Raw genomic sequence first — 15,432 nt, 5'->3', positions numbered from 1 at the left:
AATGAACTTAAAGATGAAACAAAATCATGTGCATCCCAAAACAATAAAAATCAAGATGAGAACAACAAGATGATAATGGAGTTCACCCCCTTAACTAGGCAACCTCTTTGGGCCTTGCTTAGATGGCTAGGTTGGTTTATTAATCTCAATAGAAGGTAAGAGTGAAATAAATCTCATGGAGTAAACTTCCTTCTAGAGTGGCGTTGTTTCTCCTTTAAAGAAATGTTCTCTTGATGAGAACTCTCACTCACAAGATGACCCCCAAAGAAATGATGGCACCAAGTAGGACTCTCACTGAATGTGGCAACAGGTCTTCGTACTCATGTTGAGATAAAAAGAATAAATTTGACTACTCCGTGATGAAGTGTCAACATCGTATGTTATACTCTTGACCTGTGAGTAGTCCAGAATACCAAAAATATGAAGAAATTTAGCCTAAAACACAGAATTATCACATGAAATGAGATAAATTGCAAGATATTTTATTATTCAGAAACAGATTACAATGTTTACTTGCCTCTATGATGGGGAAACCTCCAACATAGTAGAGATCAATTACAATAAGATTCGATGATATTTCCTTTACTAACTAAGACTATTTATAACTAAATGGCATCCAAAACCTTAACTACTAGTGGTCCCTTACATAACATGGGCTAACCACTTTATTTATTAACTATGGCCCATTTACAATTAATTGTGGTCCCTTTTCTATAATGCAGGTCAACCACTTACATTTAATAATGCGGGATTTATTGACTCTTTAACTAACTATGACTCTGAATCAGCCCCTTGGGTTGATTACATAAATAAAGGGGTTAGGTTTGGACGCTAACATGCTCTCCATGTGCTCCCCCATCAAAAGAGGACTTCTCTTAAAGCATAAAGCTGCAGAAACTACTAAAGAATAGTGGTTGGTTCCCAAGTCGCACCTTTTGGAGATGTGTCATTCCTTTTGATGAGGAATTCCTTGATCGTGTGACTGCGAAGATGTATTTCGCGAGTATCAAGGGCTTATTCTGGTTGGAGCCAAAGTGAGTCATCCTCATCCAATTCAAGTAGACTTGTTTGAACCCTCCAATTATTCCACACTACTTTCTTGAGGCATTATACATGGAAGACTGGATGGATTTTTGAAGTAGGTGGCCAGGCAAGTTTGTAGGCGACTTCTCTTATGCACTAAAGTATCAGATAAGGCCCACAGAATTTTAGTGCTAATTTCTGGCAACTCTTATTTTTGAGAGATGTTTGCTTATATGGTTGGAGTTACATGAATACCTGATCCCCTTCTTGAAATGAGCACTCAAAATGATTTTGATTAGCCTGTTGCTTCATTCTATTCTAATCTTGATGTAGATTATCTTTGAGATGAGCGATCATGGTGACACAGTTTTGTAGGAGTTGATCAACTGCATGTACTTTAGAGCATCCATGGATATAAGAAACTGGTGAAGGTGGGAGTTGACCATACACTGCCTCATATGGAGTCATCTTGGTGGCTTCATGATAGTTATTATTATACCACCATTAAGCTAAAGGGTTCCATTGTACCTATTAGAGCCTAGATTTACCTCAGGCTGAAAAGGTAAGATTCTAGGTCCACATCAAACCACGCTTAGCCTTGTAGCTAGCCCTACGAGGACAGGAGAGGGCTCTCTCCGGGTCGATCTCAGCAAAGATAATCGATGGGGCTCGAGATGACTGTAATAAAAGCTAATTTTAGGCTAGGTATGAAGTACAAAGGTTTGATTTGATTTTTTTGGGGGTTTTGTGTTGAAAACAGGGAAAGGCAAATTGGGCTCAGGGATGAGGCACAGTTTCTGCAGAGTTCTGATTGGGGCAAGGAAGGCAATCATTTTGATGCTTTAAAGTGAGTGAGATGGATAGATCAGACTGGTGAGGAGCTAAGGAGAGCAAGAGAGTCTCAAGAATTCTCCTTAAATAGGTGAAAACATGGAAATTTAAACAAATTCAAAGGCAGAGCATAACAGTTAATGGATTCCACCTTAATCACTCATTTGTTCAAATTCTATAGAAAAGAGAGGAAAAGGATACACATAACACTAATGAACTTACAATTACTCAGAGAAGCACACCATCAAAACATAAAGCTACATGGATCCCAAACAATGCTGCAAAACCCTGGTCTTTCCTTTGCCAAAAATGCAGAGATAGAATGTACAATGATATGCCAAAGCAATCGTGTAAGAGACCTCCCTAGGGTCTATTAATAGATCTAATTTCTTCTATATTAAATGCGATAAGAGGCTTTAACTTACCTACTTACACGGCTTTTAAACAAATAAAATTTTAACATTTACATTATAATCAACATAAATTAAGGTGAATATTTCATTCTAATTAACTTTACAAGAGTAGTCTATGGATGAATACCTGTACCAGTGGCTGAAGGAGATACCTCTGTCCTGCTACTCTTGCTGAACACTCCTCTTTATAGACCCAACCGGATTTATCTCCCAGCCAACTAGGAAATAATCCCTAGCCCAGGAAACCTCCATAGGTTCCCTAGCCCTCCGAGCCCAAGTCCAACCAGATGTAGTGTGTGTGTCCAAATGAAAGATCCAAACCAAGATAACAATACTTCCCTCCTCTCAACAACCCAAGAAACCTCCACAGGTTCCTAAGGTCTCCAAAAAACACAACAAGCCCAAACAATCACAACCAACCCCCACAATCATAAGCAAGACCCCAACCTCCCCCTTTTCTTCCTTCCCCCTTCCCTTTTTATACCCTCCTTCCCTTCTCCATCTCAATCACCTCTCATTAATGTCATTAACTTCTCATCCATCCTTAACGTTGACTTCTCTTCTCCCAAGTAAGTTGGGAGTACATTTGGAAATGTGACATGAATATAAAATTGGGAATTTAATGGGAAAGGACCATGTCTTCTCCCAAGTAAATCTGAAAAGTACATTTGGGAATGTGAGGTGAATATATATATATATATATATATATATATATATATATATTAATAGTTAAATGGAGAGGACTATGTCTTCTCCTAAGTAAATGTGAGGGTACATTGGGGAATGTGAGATGAATACATATATTTTGAAATATTGGAAGGAGACCATATCCTACCTAATATTCAATTTGAGAAGGTAAGTGGGGAATTTGAATAATGGAAATCATGAATTTTATATTAGACCAATATTTCTCAATATTTTCAAATAATGTACACATTAACAAAATTTGTAGGATAAGATTTAAGTGGGGCATTACATACACCCCTCCTTCAGAAAACTTCGTCCCGAAGTTAGAATGAAAAGATGCAAGGAGTTTGAATGCATAGCAACCGGAGAGAGTTATAGCAATAAAATCTTATAAGTCCGACAATCACATTTCTTCCAATCAAGACTCTCCAACTGATCTATATCCTCCTATCCACCCTGGCCTACTTTTGTCCCCACTCTATCCGTCCTTTGCTACCTTATCAGTGGCAACGACCATACTAACCACTGATAAAACCGACATGGTGGAAGCGTCGAATACATCGACCTAACTTCCCCAGCAGGCAACTGGTAATCATCATCACACGTTTAGGGGAGTGTGTCCACTACTGCCCTCCCACGATTCTAGGTTTCGGAGGATACATGGTGGGAAATGCCTCCACCCCTCCTTCAGAACTAGGGTCAATACCCTAATACGGACCACACTACAGAGCTAGTTGGACTTGTCATCGAATAATCCAATCAGGTTGTCTTGCCACCTGTCATTTGCATTTTACTCATGTCATAAGAGTGCATACCAAGTAGATACCAAATGCAATAGAACAATGTGCATTATACCTTCCCCATGAGATGTCTTGACCTTCCCTCAATGGAAGAGTAGCTCTCGGCTATCATATAGTTCTTTCCCCCTGCGGGTTAGCTCTCATTCATGCATTTATATAAAAACAAGACATATAATCATCACATTATTAAGTCTAGTGTCCACGTGTCAATTTTGTAGTTCATACTGGAAACAATCATAAGTTCATTGCGTCATTCATTAGATAAATCATATCCACTTAACATAGGTAGTTGTCTAAGTCAAAACGGGCATTATAAACGCTCATGTTACATCCTAATGGAACTCCTCAATAATGATTAGAGTTGAAACAGACTCAACAGACTATCATGGAAAATAGTATTTGGACCTGGATATGCTATAAGGTGGTACCAAAACCAAAATAATGGCAAGAAACAAATTAGTGCACTATCAATTCCACTAGAAGGTGCTAGTATAATTTTCATGCATATAGTTTCTTTAAAACCTTAGTGAATATAAAAGTCTCACTCTTCCAATTTGATGGTTTTTCATCTTCCAAACCAATTAATTAACCTTGAAAATAAAAGACTCAAAACTTTAGAACTATTTCCAGCATGATTTTCATTATTATTTTTTTTGTAAGTTGAGAGAAATGTCCTCCAAATGTAAAAGGTTCAAATTTATTATATATTTATTCATTGTTTACTAGTACTAAACAATTTCATGATATATAATGCAGCTCACAATATGACCAGACAAATGAGAAATAATTAAACGAATGGAATAATTGCCTATATTAAAGATGTTTTTAAAGTAGAGTTGATTTTGAAATTTTTGTGTTTATATTTATATAATAATAAGCCATGTTTCCAAACAACTAAGAGGTTGCATGATTACTTTAATGCAAGAACTAAGAAGACATTAGCATAAACTGAACATAAATGGATTTTTGGAATAATAGCAATATGATTCCACAATATTCACCATCCAACAAATCTATGCATTTTATGCATATTAATGTTTGTGGAGAAGAGAAGATGAATTTATAGAATCTTCACCATAATATGATGCATGGCCACAACACATAACTTATACAATATCACTAAGATACCGCAGTACATAAATGCCACTGACAAGAGATGACACTTAATTTCATAAGGTTAAAATTTGATTCGATCAAACTAAGGTCCAAGAATCAATGTTGTTTTGTTCAAACTATAAATTACACCCTTGTAACACGTACTACATGAAAAATAAATGAATATTGCATATTTATTATTAAAAAAAACAGACTAGTTAATTGGTTAGGCATTTTGGTTAGGAGAACCAGCATAGGCATTCAAATCCCACAAAATAAAAAAAACAGTCAGTTTTCATTATATTTTGGACACTGCCCTCTTTCAATCCTCTCTCTATTTATTTTCATGTGACTAAGTCCTCAAGTTAAAATAAAGGAGCTAAGAATTGTACATCAAGCAACAATTTGTGTCCAAGTACAAACAAAAACTGCATCATCTTGATGCCCTCGGATACTCTTTCTTGTGTGAGCCTTCAATTCAAGGGCTTTTCTTAAAAGCTTTCCCAAAGCATCATATTCTTGTCACATCTTCTACAGTCAACTTTGTCTCTTTGCATAATTCTCAAAAATGTTGTACAAGGGAAAACGGCTATAGGCTAGCATGTGACAAGAGCACCCCTCTCCAGTGTGGTAGGTGCCTTTATAATATTGGATAAGGGCATGGGTTGTTTGGAATTATTCTCATCATTCCGTTCATACTTCCTATGCTGCATAACAATGTTTTGCTTCCATTAGTACTTAGCTGAACATCCAGTGAGTGGGATGATTTTCATTTCGTACTTGAAAATAAGCCAATCAATTTGAACTCAACCAGGGTAAACTGGTCGTTGGAAGTGACACTCACCCAAAACAATGAGATCCCTTAGAAAGGAAAAACATTTAATTTTATCTTTTCACATTACATCAAGGAATTATTCCAATTCAAACAACCAGTTTTGGAGATTAGTATTCCATGATAAATACAAACACTATAATATTGTTGGATATAATTTCCTCATCATAATCCAGATCTTTCCTGGTTAATGAAAGTCATGGTTTTCCCGGTATTCAGTTGTTCAAGGATACCTAGGTGAATATCTAATGTACACGATTGCAAATGGACAATAGCATGATTGGAGATTTCCTACTGATGAAGCAGGGATTTAAAATGCATTTGAGTATCGTTGAACAAGCAGTCACACCTTACATACAAAAGTGAAAGAATAGGTAAATAAAATCTGACGACCCTAAAAAAAAAACGCTTTTACAGTCCCAATAATGATATATTTGAAGAAAATTGTAAAATGTTCCAAGTTACAAAAATATGAGACACTAAAGCCCATGTTGATCATCTTCCACCAGAGAGTTCAATTGCATCCTGGTTATATACAGAATCCTCAGCCCACTCAAACCTTCGAGGCATCAGTTCGTATTCTTGTCGACGAATGACTTCAATCTGCTGCCACTCTTCCCAATGTTCATTCAAAACGTCTCCTTCCAACATGCGCACAACTTCTGTCATTTTGGGTCAATCTTCCGGTGAGGTCTATGTGCACAACAATGCTACCTAAATCATTGCCTCAACTTCTTTTACATCATAGTTCTACTTTAGGTTTGCATCTACAATAGCATCTAATCTTTTCTCTCTTTGTAACTTCTTAACATGATCCAATAATAGAACGTCATCCTCTTCCTCGAAACGTGAAAAATCTATAGCATGTTGTCCAGTGACAAGCTCCAAAAGAGTAATACCATAACCAAACACATCTTTCCTCTCTGAGGATCTTCTAGTTGATAAGTATTCAGGAGCAATGTGACCCCTGGTTCCACAGACTTGAGTTGTAACATGAGTTTTCCTAACATCAACCAATTTTGCTAGCCCAAAATCACCAACAACAGCTTCGAAGTCTTCATCTAGCAAGACATTAGCAGCTTTCACATCCCGATGAATGATTTTAGGATTGCAGTGCTCATGAAGGTACTCCAAACCATGGGCTACACCTAAGGCTACATTTTCCAGAGCAGGCCAGTCTAATGGCTTTTCCCTAGGTTTGAGCTCCCTTAGCCTGTATGCAACACTAAGGTTTTGTATATATGGATAGACTAGAAGCCGATCTGATGGTGCAACACAAAATCATATCAAGCACAAAAGGTTGTAGTGGACTGCCACACTAATCATCTCAACCTCCCATAGAAATTCTTGCTCCCCACCAGGGCTATGATAGTCAGTCAACAGTTTTACTGCAACCTTTGTATTGTCTACCAGCACTCCTTTATATACTTTCCCAAAACCTCCCTGCCCAAGAACATTCTCCTCACTAAAATTATCAGTTGCCAACTGCAACTCATGCCATGAAAATCTCTTTAACTGCCCAAAAGCGATTTTTTGATCATCCTCACCAGAGACATCAACAAAAACTTCTCACTTATTGCATTGATGTTGGACTTGGCATATCTTTGAGTTTAGTTACAAACTACTTGTAACTCATTAGTCTTCATATTGCTACAACTGCATATATGATGTGTATGATCATACTCTATTTCAAGGATAGATTGTAGCTACAAGAGTAGTCATAGCCAAGAAATACAAGAATTGTAATTATTAGTAGCAATACCAATTTTAGCTATTCAGACCTTCCCATAGCTAGATTCAAAAATCTCGAAGCAAGCCAAAAGCTCAATAATAAATCTAAAATCTAACCAACTACCAGAACTAACCCCTGTAAGGGTTAATTGCAACAGTTCGAAAAGATAGGTCATGGACAGTTAATAGTTTAGAACTCAAGGAATCACTTATGAGCTTGAAAAGCATGTCAATATCGGTTGCCCTACTAACAAATTTAATTTTCATCTTGCTACATAGACAAGGTGAAATAGCCTGCAGTAACAGATGATTCCTTTTATCATGATATTTCTTTGGATTAAATATATTTCTAAATAGGTACATATTATCCAATTGCTTTACTGGCCACTATCTCAATTGTTCTGCGATTCGAATATGACAACTAGCAATCATTTCCAGAAGGATAATTTCTGTTCTAGATACTCGTGGGACCTACCAGACACCAGAGTTAGAAATATTTTCAATACCATCTATAGCCACAGAACAACTAGAAATTTAGCAACATGCTTAGATAAGACTCGAGAGAAATGAAGCATGTACTATAAAGGGAATTTCAACAAGTTCATCACAGGTCATCAATTGTTTTAAACTTTTATGAAGTCTGCCTGAGCATCATCAGCAATAAATAATAGACACTTATAAAATATTCTCAATCCTGTATGGTCAAAATCAGATGGACACGTAGTCTATTTAAGCCAAAATCACTATTACAATAATTCACCATGAAGGGAGTCAAGTACTTGGATTTAATGCATAAGATCATCAATGATGTAAATCTCTGCTGGGTAATTTTGTGTCCAAGGTTTAAATGTCTAGTAAAAGAATCACTCAAGAGTCAATATGCCCAGTATTGCCTTTCTCCAAAACTTCTAGAGTTGCTTTTGCCTGTATTCCTTGACCTCCCTGAATGGATAGCTAAGTCGTTTCCTGGGTTAATAGACTTGTACCCTTCTTCTTCCAACCAAAAACATCACACTAAAAGCAGCACAAACAGAAGGGAGAGATACACACACATAAGGAAACACAAGAGATAGGATAAAACAAGGTAGTTCTATGTTAACAGTTTAGAGCCTGTATATAAAGGCTTTAATAAGATTAGCACTCACAAAACGTACATGACAATCTTAGACAGGGTAGAAACCAGAGTGCCCTAGTAAACTATAGGAGTTGTTCATTAATGCCATTCCAATGCTAGATTTATCAATAGGGTCATCATGTGCAATTTTACAATGAGGATGACCATTACATGATGTTTAACCACAATGGATGTGTCACTTATAAACACACAACGGTCATACATGCATTAACTGTACCTATGGACAGCAACAAGACAAAGTGTTGACCGCTAATCAAATTCCCATGAAAACTAGCAACCATCCTCGTATGAATAACTCGAGCACTACGGTAAGAAAATTCATTATCATGATTTCAGTCTCAAGCATAACAATAGACTTACAAATGAAATTCAAAATGGAATCCCTGGTTTAAATGAGTTTATGGATGTTTATTTCTTCTGCATTAGTTAATTGCATGCATGTACAAATTTTAATGGCCTTAAAATTTAATGGGTTCAAAATTCAAATTCATCTCGAATCTTTCAAAGCCAAGTGGCATTCCTGCCCTCAAGGTTGGGAGATCTTTCAAAGGGTACATTACATGATGGTATCCACGGGTCTAAAAGTTGCCCTACTATTCTTTCCTTTTAAGATTCCTGCAATCATATTAGTAGTCCCCTAAATGTAGGGTAGAAAAAACTTTGAAAATGTAATTAGAATCGATCAAATCCTGATCTCAGTTATGCAGATCTCTAAAGGTAATTTAAAATACCTTGATATCTTTTATGACCATTCTCTTAAACGACCTAAAAAGCAACCTAATTTTAAATAATAATAATAATAAAACTGTTGGATGAAAATTTGTAAGCAAACCCTACATGCCACCAGCTGCCATCAACTCCAACTCATAGAAAATCACTTTGACCTCTTTGAGGTACCCTTGTATGGACTAAACCAAGCGTACATATTCAACTCAGACTAAGCAAAAAACTCAAAAAGAACTCTGCAACAACAAAAAAAATAATTCACAATGAGGATTTTTCTTTTTTTTTTTTGCATTCATATTTGACACCAGCTAGTTTTTCCCTCCGCAGGCAGTCAAATTCACTAAGGGGCAGAGCCAAGACAAGTTTGATAATGGAGTACTCAGAGAACACAATTTTTTTTTTTTTCTATGGTACTCATAGAATGTAATTATTATACCTGTGGTTTCATATTACAGTGTCATCCTGCCCTTTAATGGCAAGTTTACCCAACTTTCTATATTTCACTATAGACCCAAGCCAATTGGCAAGGGAGCTTATAAAATTTGTAATCATTACAACTCCACTGGTCACCCCAGTGAAGAATGTTTCAAAGGGGAAAAATATTTGAACAAACCTTGGAAATACTCCAAAAGACGGGGATTAATAATCCTTTGTGTCAACAACCCGAATAACCCAAATCCATAGACAGTGACCACTGAGAACTATTACACAGATAAAAAGGATTACATCACACTACAAGATCAAGGATTATCTGTGGGCCATATATGTTATTAACTTAATTTTCGAATTTCAGTTAAGGTACTACTGCTTATTTCGTGTCCATCACTATTAATGTAATTAGACGGCAAGCTAGCAGTCCGAAGTGTTTAACATTTGGACAAGGCAGCTTATGGAAATATTTTTGAACTTGAGCCATTAAATGATGGTAATTTGCTTAACCAAGGATGGGCACACTCTCAATAGTCCGGTCGCAGGTTGGTGAAGATATTTGCACTTTTCAAAGTCGATACTTTCGGAATGGATTAATCCAAGTCTGAGAACATAAATCAACTTTTGAAATGGAATTAACGACTCCTCTAAAAAGGCACAACTGAAATACTAGAAGCAGGAAAAGGGGAAAAGAACAGGCAACAGGAAGGGAAAGAAAAATGTGGCTAGAGACTTTCAACTGCTAAACATGCAAATCCACCTCCCCTCCCATCATACACTATGTACATAAAAATGACTAGTAATGTACTAATGTACTGTCGTGCCAGAGGAATGAAACGAACTGAACAAGAAACCAGTCTCTGGGTCAAGTTTCTAGTAACACACCAAGACTCTTTCAACATTATGTATCGCTCCTGTTGCATTTTACTCTACCTACTGCTGCTGACTTTTAGTGGAACCATCTATACTTCCCCAACACAATTACGTGACAAAATTATGCCATCCATAACATATGAAATAGAACGCAGATCCGCGTAAAAGCACCCCAATATAGGATCACATATGTATGGGCAAGTCTCAAAGGACGATCCGGATAATAAAGAGAGAAATGATAAATTCACAAAATAAAGTTTATTAGACTCAAACGAACCCTAAGACCAGAAATAAATGAAATTCTTCTATAAATATATTACTCTCGGCTATTGTTTTAAACATTGTTCACCACAATTTCTCTAAAACAAACAAATCATCGCAAAATGGCATAATTGCGGTTATTTTTTGCCTACAATTAAATACATACCAAGTTCGAAATAATGTATTTCGTCTTTACAGGGTAATCTCATAATGACTATCCTAACATTGCAGCTGAAATTTTCTGTTAACGTCTCAACTAATGATAAGAGACTCCTAGACAGTTGAACAAAATTTCAAAACGCTGAGAACTTAAAGCTTCATTGCAATGGCCCGTTCCTTGAAAATAAAATAAAAATAAAAAGAGAAAATAAAACCCTAAAGTGGAATGAAATTAGGCAAGCGATGCACAAGGAAGGTGAATGTATCCACAGTACTATTGCCAGTCATTGGTTAAGATTTTCTGCTTTCAAATGCCAATCGTTTTGTGTTGGGCAGTGTATTTTCTTCAAACCCTCTACAACTTCAGAGGGCATTCCCGGTGCTCTCTTACCAAGAGCCAACCTGAACACCCATCAACAAGTTGTCTCCCCCCATTAAAGCGATCCATAGAGGTTACAAAACCTACGACATTCCTTTATACTGCTCTTCTTACCCCTCTTCAAGTAACCCGTGCAGGGTTTGCAACCCCATTTCTTCTATTTTCTTCTGTACCGGGGCCTTAGCAGATAATTTATCCACAACAAAAGTTAAGACAAAAATAGCCATATGGAGAAAAAAGAGTATGTATACATAGGGACAAAGTTTTCTCAGCCAGAATACAAATCAAAAACACATACCAACAAATCATAATCGTATACACCACGAGAATGAGCATATACACAGGGTTCTCTATCTATAAACCCTAAATCTAACTGAACAGAGTCACGTTAAGAGCCGATCTGCGACCATGGGCTTCTGCGTCTGAGAAATAGAAAGGCAATAGACATAGCCATAAGAAGAAATGGGATGGACGCACTGATGCCATATCCTTCTGCAATGCGTGTCTGCAATGCCAAAGTGGGTTTTGACTTTGAATCTAAGTTTTAGCTGGCTCAAACATGGGTATCCTAGAATAAATACTTGGATACAAATTCCAATCAAGTGGGTTCAGACAAGTGATTAAAGCGTGCGAATTGGAAGCCAGTGATCAGGAATTCAAACTCCATAAAGTCATCTTCCTCGCAAACAAGACGTATGCAGATGAATCCATGCATGGACAAAGGATGCCAAAGAGTAAAATATATAATTTCCCTAATTCCAGTCAAGCAGGAAAGACTTGCCAGAAGCCATGTCCTCAAACCAAGCATACAGAAGCTCACTAGAAGCCCTAATTCTAATTTTCCTAAAATCCAAATGGTTTCATCAAGGGAAAGGGGCACAGTTGCATAGCGCATTCTCCAGTGTTGTTGTCTTTTCGCTTGAGCATTTTCCAAACATCCTTCCCAATGATGTACTTCATCGTCTCTCCAACAACCCTCTTCAACATTCTGTGAGCTTTCAATGCAGACCCAACAACACAGCATGGTAATTGATACACCTTCCCTCTAAAAACCTACTTGCAATCTCTGAACTAAGAAAACATCATATACAAAGAAAATTCGTTCATTCTAAACCCACATTGTCACCTCTCCCGTAACAAAATAGATCTGTAATGGTTGTGAGACAATTTACAGTGAAAAGTGAACCTTACAACGAAGTGTAAAATGTTGATGAATGAGGAAGAGGGACCCAAAATTTTACCATTCATAAGAACCATTTGGCATCATCTCCATGGCTGATTAATAATTCGTTCACCTGGGCCAATGGTCAGAGCCATAAACAAGAATGAACTACAGGAATAGCTCAGTTCGTTAGAGCGTGTGGCTGTTAGCCACAACATCTTAACAGCCACAAGGTCGGAGGTTCAAGCCCTCCTTCTAGCGGTATTTGGGGTTTAGTGGGCTTTGGGTCCAGATTTTGAACCAAAGCTCTGATACCATGTGTAAGAGACCTCCCTAGGGTCTGTTAATAGATCTAATTTCTTCTAAATTAAATGCGATAAGAGGCTTTAACTTACCTACTTACACGGCTTTTAAACAAATAAAATTTTAACATTTACATTATAATCAACATAAATTAAGGTGAATATTTCATTCTAATTAACTTTACAAGAGTAATCTATGGAGGAATACCTGTACCAGTGGCTGAAGGAGATACCTCTGTCCTTCTGCTCCTGCTGAACGCTCCTTTTTACGGACCTAACCAGATTTACCTCCCAGCCAACTAGGAAATAATATCTAGCCCAGGAAACCTCCACAGGTTCCCTAGCCCTCCGAGCCCAAGTCCAACCAGATGTAGTGTGTGTGTCCAAATGAAAGATCCAAACCAAGATAACAATACTTCCCTCCTCTCAACAACCCAAGAAACCTCCACAGGTTCCTAAGGTCTCCAAAAAAATACAAGCAGCCCAAACAATCACAACCAACCCCCACAATCATAAGCAAGACCCCAACCTCCCCCTTTTCTTCCTTCCCCCTTCCCTTTTTATACCCTCCTTCCCTTCTCCATCTCAATCACCTCTCATTGATGTCATTAACTTCTCATCCATTCTTACAGTTGAATTCTCTTCTCCCAAGTAAGCTGGGAGTACATTTGGAAATGTGACATGAATATAAAATTGGGAATTTAATGGGAAGGGACCATGTCTTCTCCCAAGTAAATATGAAAAGTACATTTGGGAATGTGAGGTGAATATATATATATATTAATAGTTAAATGGAGAGGACTATGTCTTCTCCTAAGTAAATGTGAGGGTACATTGGGGAATGTGAGATGTAATTACATGAAGAGGACCATGTCTTCTCCTTAGTAAATGTGAGGGTACATTGGGTAATGTGAAATGAATATATATATTGACAATGAGATGGAGGGGACTATGTCTTCTCCCAAGTAAATGTGAGGGTACATTGGGTAATGTGAAATGAATATATATATATATTGATAATGAGATGGAGAGGACTATGTCTTCTCCCAAGTAAATGTGAGGGTACATTGGGGAACGTGAGATGAATACATATATTTTGAAATATTGGAAGGAGACCATATCCTATCTAATATTAAATTTGAGAAGGTAAGTGGGGAATTTGAATAATGGAAATCATGAATTTTATATTAGACCAATATTTCTCAATATTTTTAGATAATGTACACATTAACAAAATTTGTAGGATAAGATTTAAGTGGGGCATTACAAATCCCAAGTGTCCAACCCTGAAAATGACTTAGAAATTACATGATATAGACTAGCCCAACCCATTCCCTTGCCTCTAGGGGTTGATCTCATCATTCTAGGAGCTGTTTCAACCAATTCTAAACAAAGCACTAAAATCTAGGCAATCAAAACAACTTGCCTCTATAAGGTAGGAAACTGATTCATTCATTAAATTTTCACTTTTTGGTGAATGAATCGTCTAGAACAAGTAAATAAGTGCCAAAATTACATCATTTTTATCCAATTACATAAATATAGATCAAAAATAACATCACAAAGCAAAACTAGTCAAACTGGCTGAATTTCTGAGCTGGAAGGTGAAAAATTGGGCAAAAAACCTCTGTGTGCCGCACCAATTTCTCTGTGTGTCGCGCCACTTTGAGACTGAGTTTGAGGCACTTCCTAAAGTCAAAATTGAGCCCAAGTGTGCTTTTTGGAAAGCCCTACCTGTCTACTTTCCAACCCAAGTAGAATTTCTGAATTTGGTGCCCATTTACCCCTCCAAAACCTCAATCTCCCAAGACTGCTTCCTGTGTGTGAAATTAGGGGCAGAGAGGTCATTTTTAGGGTGTTTTTGACCTCCTGAGGACTCAAAACTTGCCCAAACTTCTTGGCCATGCACCAGAAGTCATGATTTTTCATGAAAAATCCAGAATATAATTTTTTTGCATTTGGAGCCTCCTATCATAAGCGCTCGCCGCGTGGAGCAGCGCACAGGGAGAAAAACCCTGTTTTTTGTACAAAAATTTGCAAAAATACCAAAAATGCCCCAAATTTCTTGAAATTTGGGCTGGAGCTTATTCATTAAGTGTTATGCTAGGCTAAAGAGGCTTCAGCCAATATCTGAAGACGATCAAGCTCCCTTTGCCTCTTTTTCTTCTTTATTGCCTTTCTCAATTTTGCCTTTAAATTCCTGATTCGGACCTTGCAGACCTTGTTTCGTGCCATGTAGTGGAAATCCATGTGTCTCAGCAATGCATGGTCTTTTTCAGCCTTGTCCAACAGCCTCTCTAAGTGCATGTTAACTCTCTCGAGATTAGCCTCCCGATCCTCATTAATCTCTTGCTCCAATGACGTGAACTCAATTCTTCTCCTTTGTGCAGCTTGGCGATGCTCACGAATGTTTTGTAGCTCCATGATTGCTTGCTAATCCTCAAGCTATTTGTTCCTCTACTCCAAGTACTTCATGGTCCACTTAGCTCTCTCCAAGTCAAGGGATAAGGCTTGGATCTCTGTTTGCTGCTCCTGGATGATTTCCCTAAGCTTGGCACTTTGTGGGCCCGTATCTGTATCATCATCATGAATGA

At 37.5% G+C, this 15,432-nt stretch overlaps 1 pseudogene; it reads right to left on the bottom strand.

Annotated features, from left to right (window-relative positions):
* Nucleotides 1–6,176: 6,176 nt before the first annotated feature.
* LOC149220350 (LRR receptor kinase SERK2 pseudogene) lies at nucleotides 6,177–9,299 on the bottom strand (annotated as a pseudogene).
* Nucleotides 9,300–15,432: the final 6,133 nt, after the last annotated feature.

Source organism: Pinus tabuliformis, chromosome Q (assembly GCF_031772625.1).
Source record: "Pinus tabuliformis cultivar Carrire ecotype Pingquan chromosome Q, CPIR1, whole genome shotgun sequence".
In the NCBI taxonomy this organism is placed as follows: Eukaryota; Viridiplantae; Streptophyta; class Pinopsida; order Pinales; family Pinaceae; genus Pinus; species Pinus tabuliformis.
This window is presented reverse-complemented; position numbering and strand designations above follow the sequence as displayed.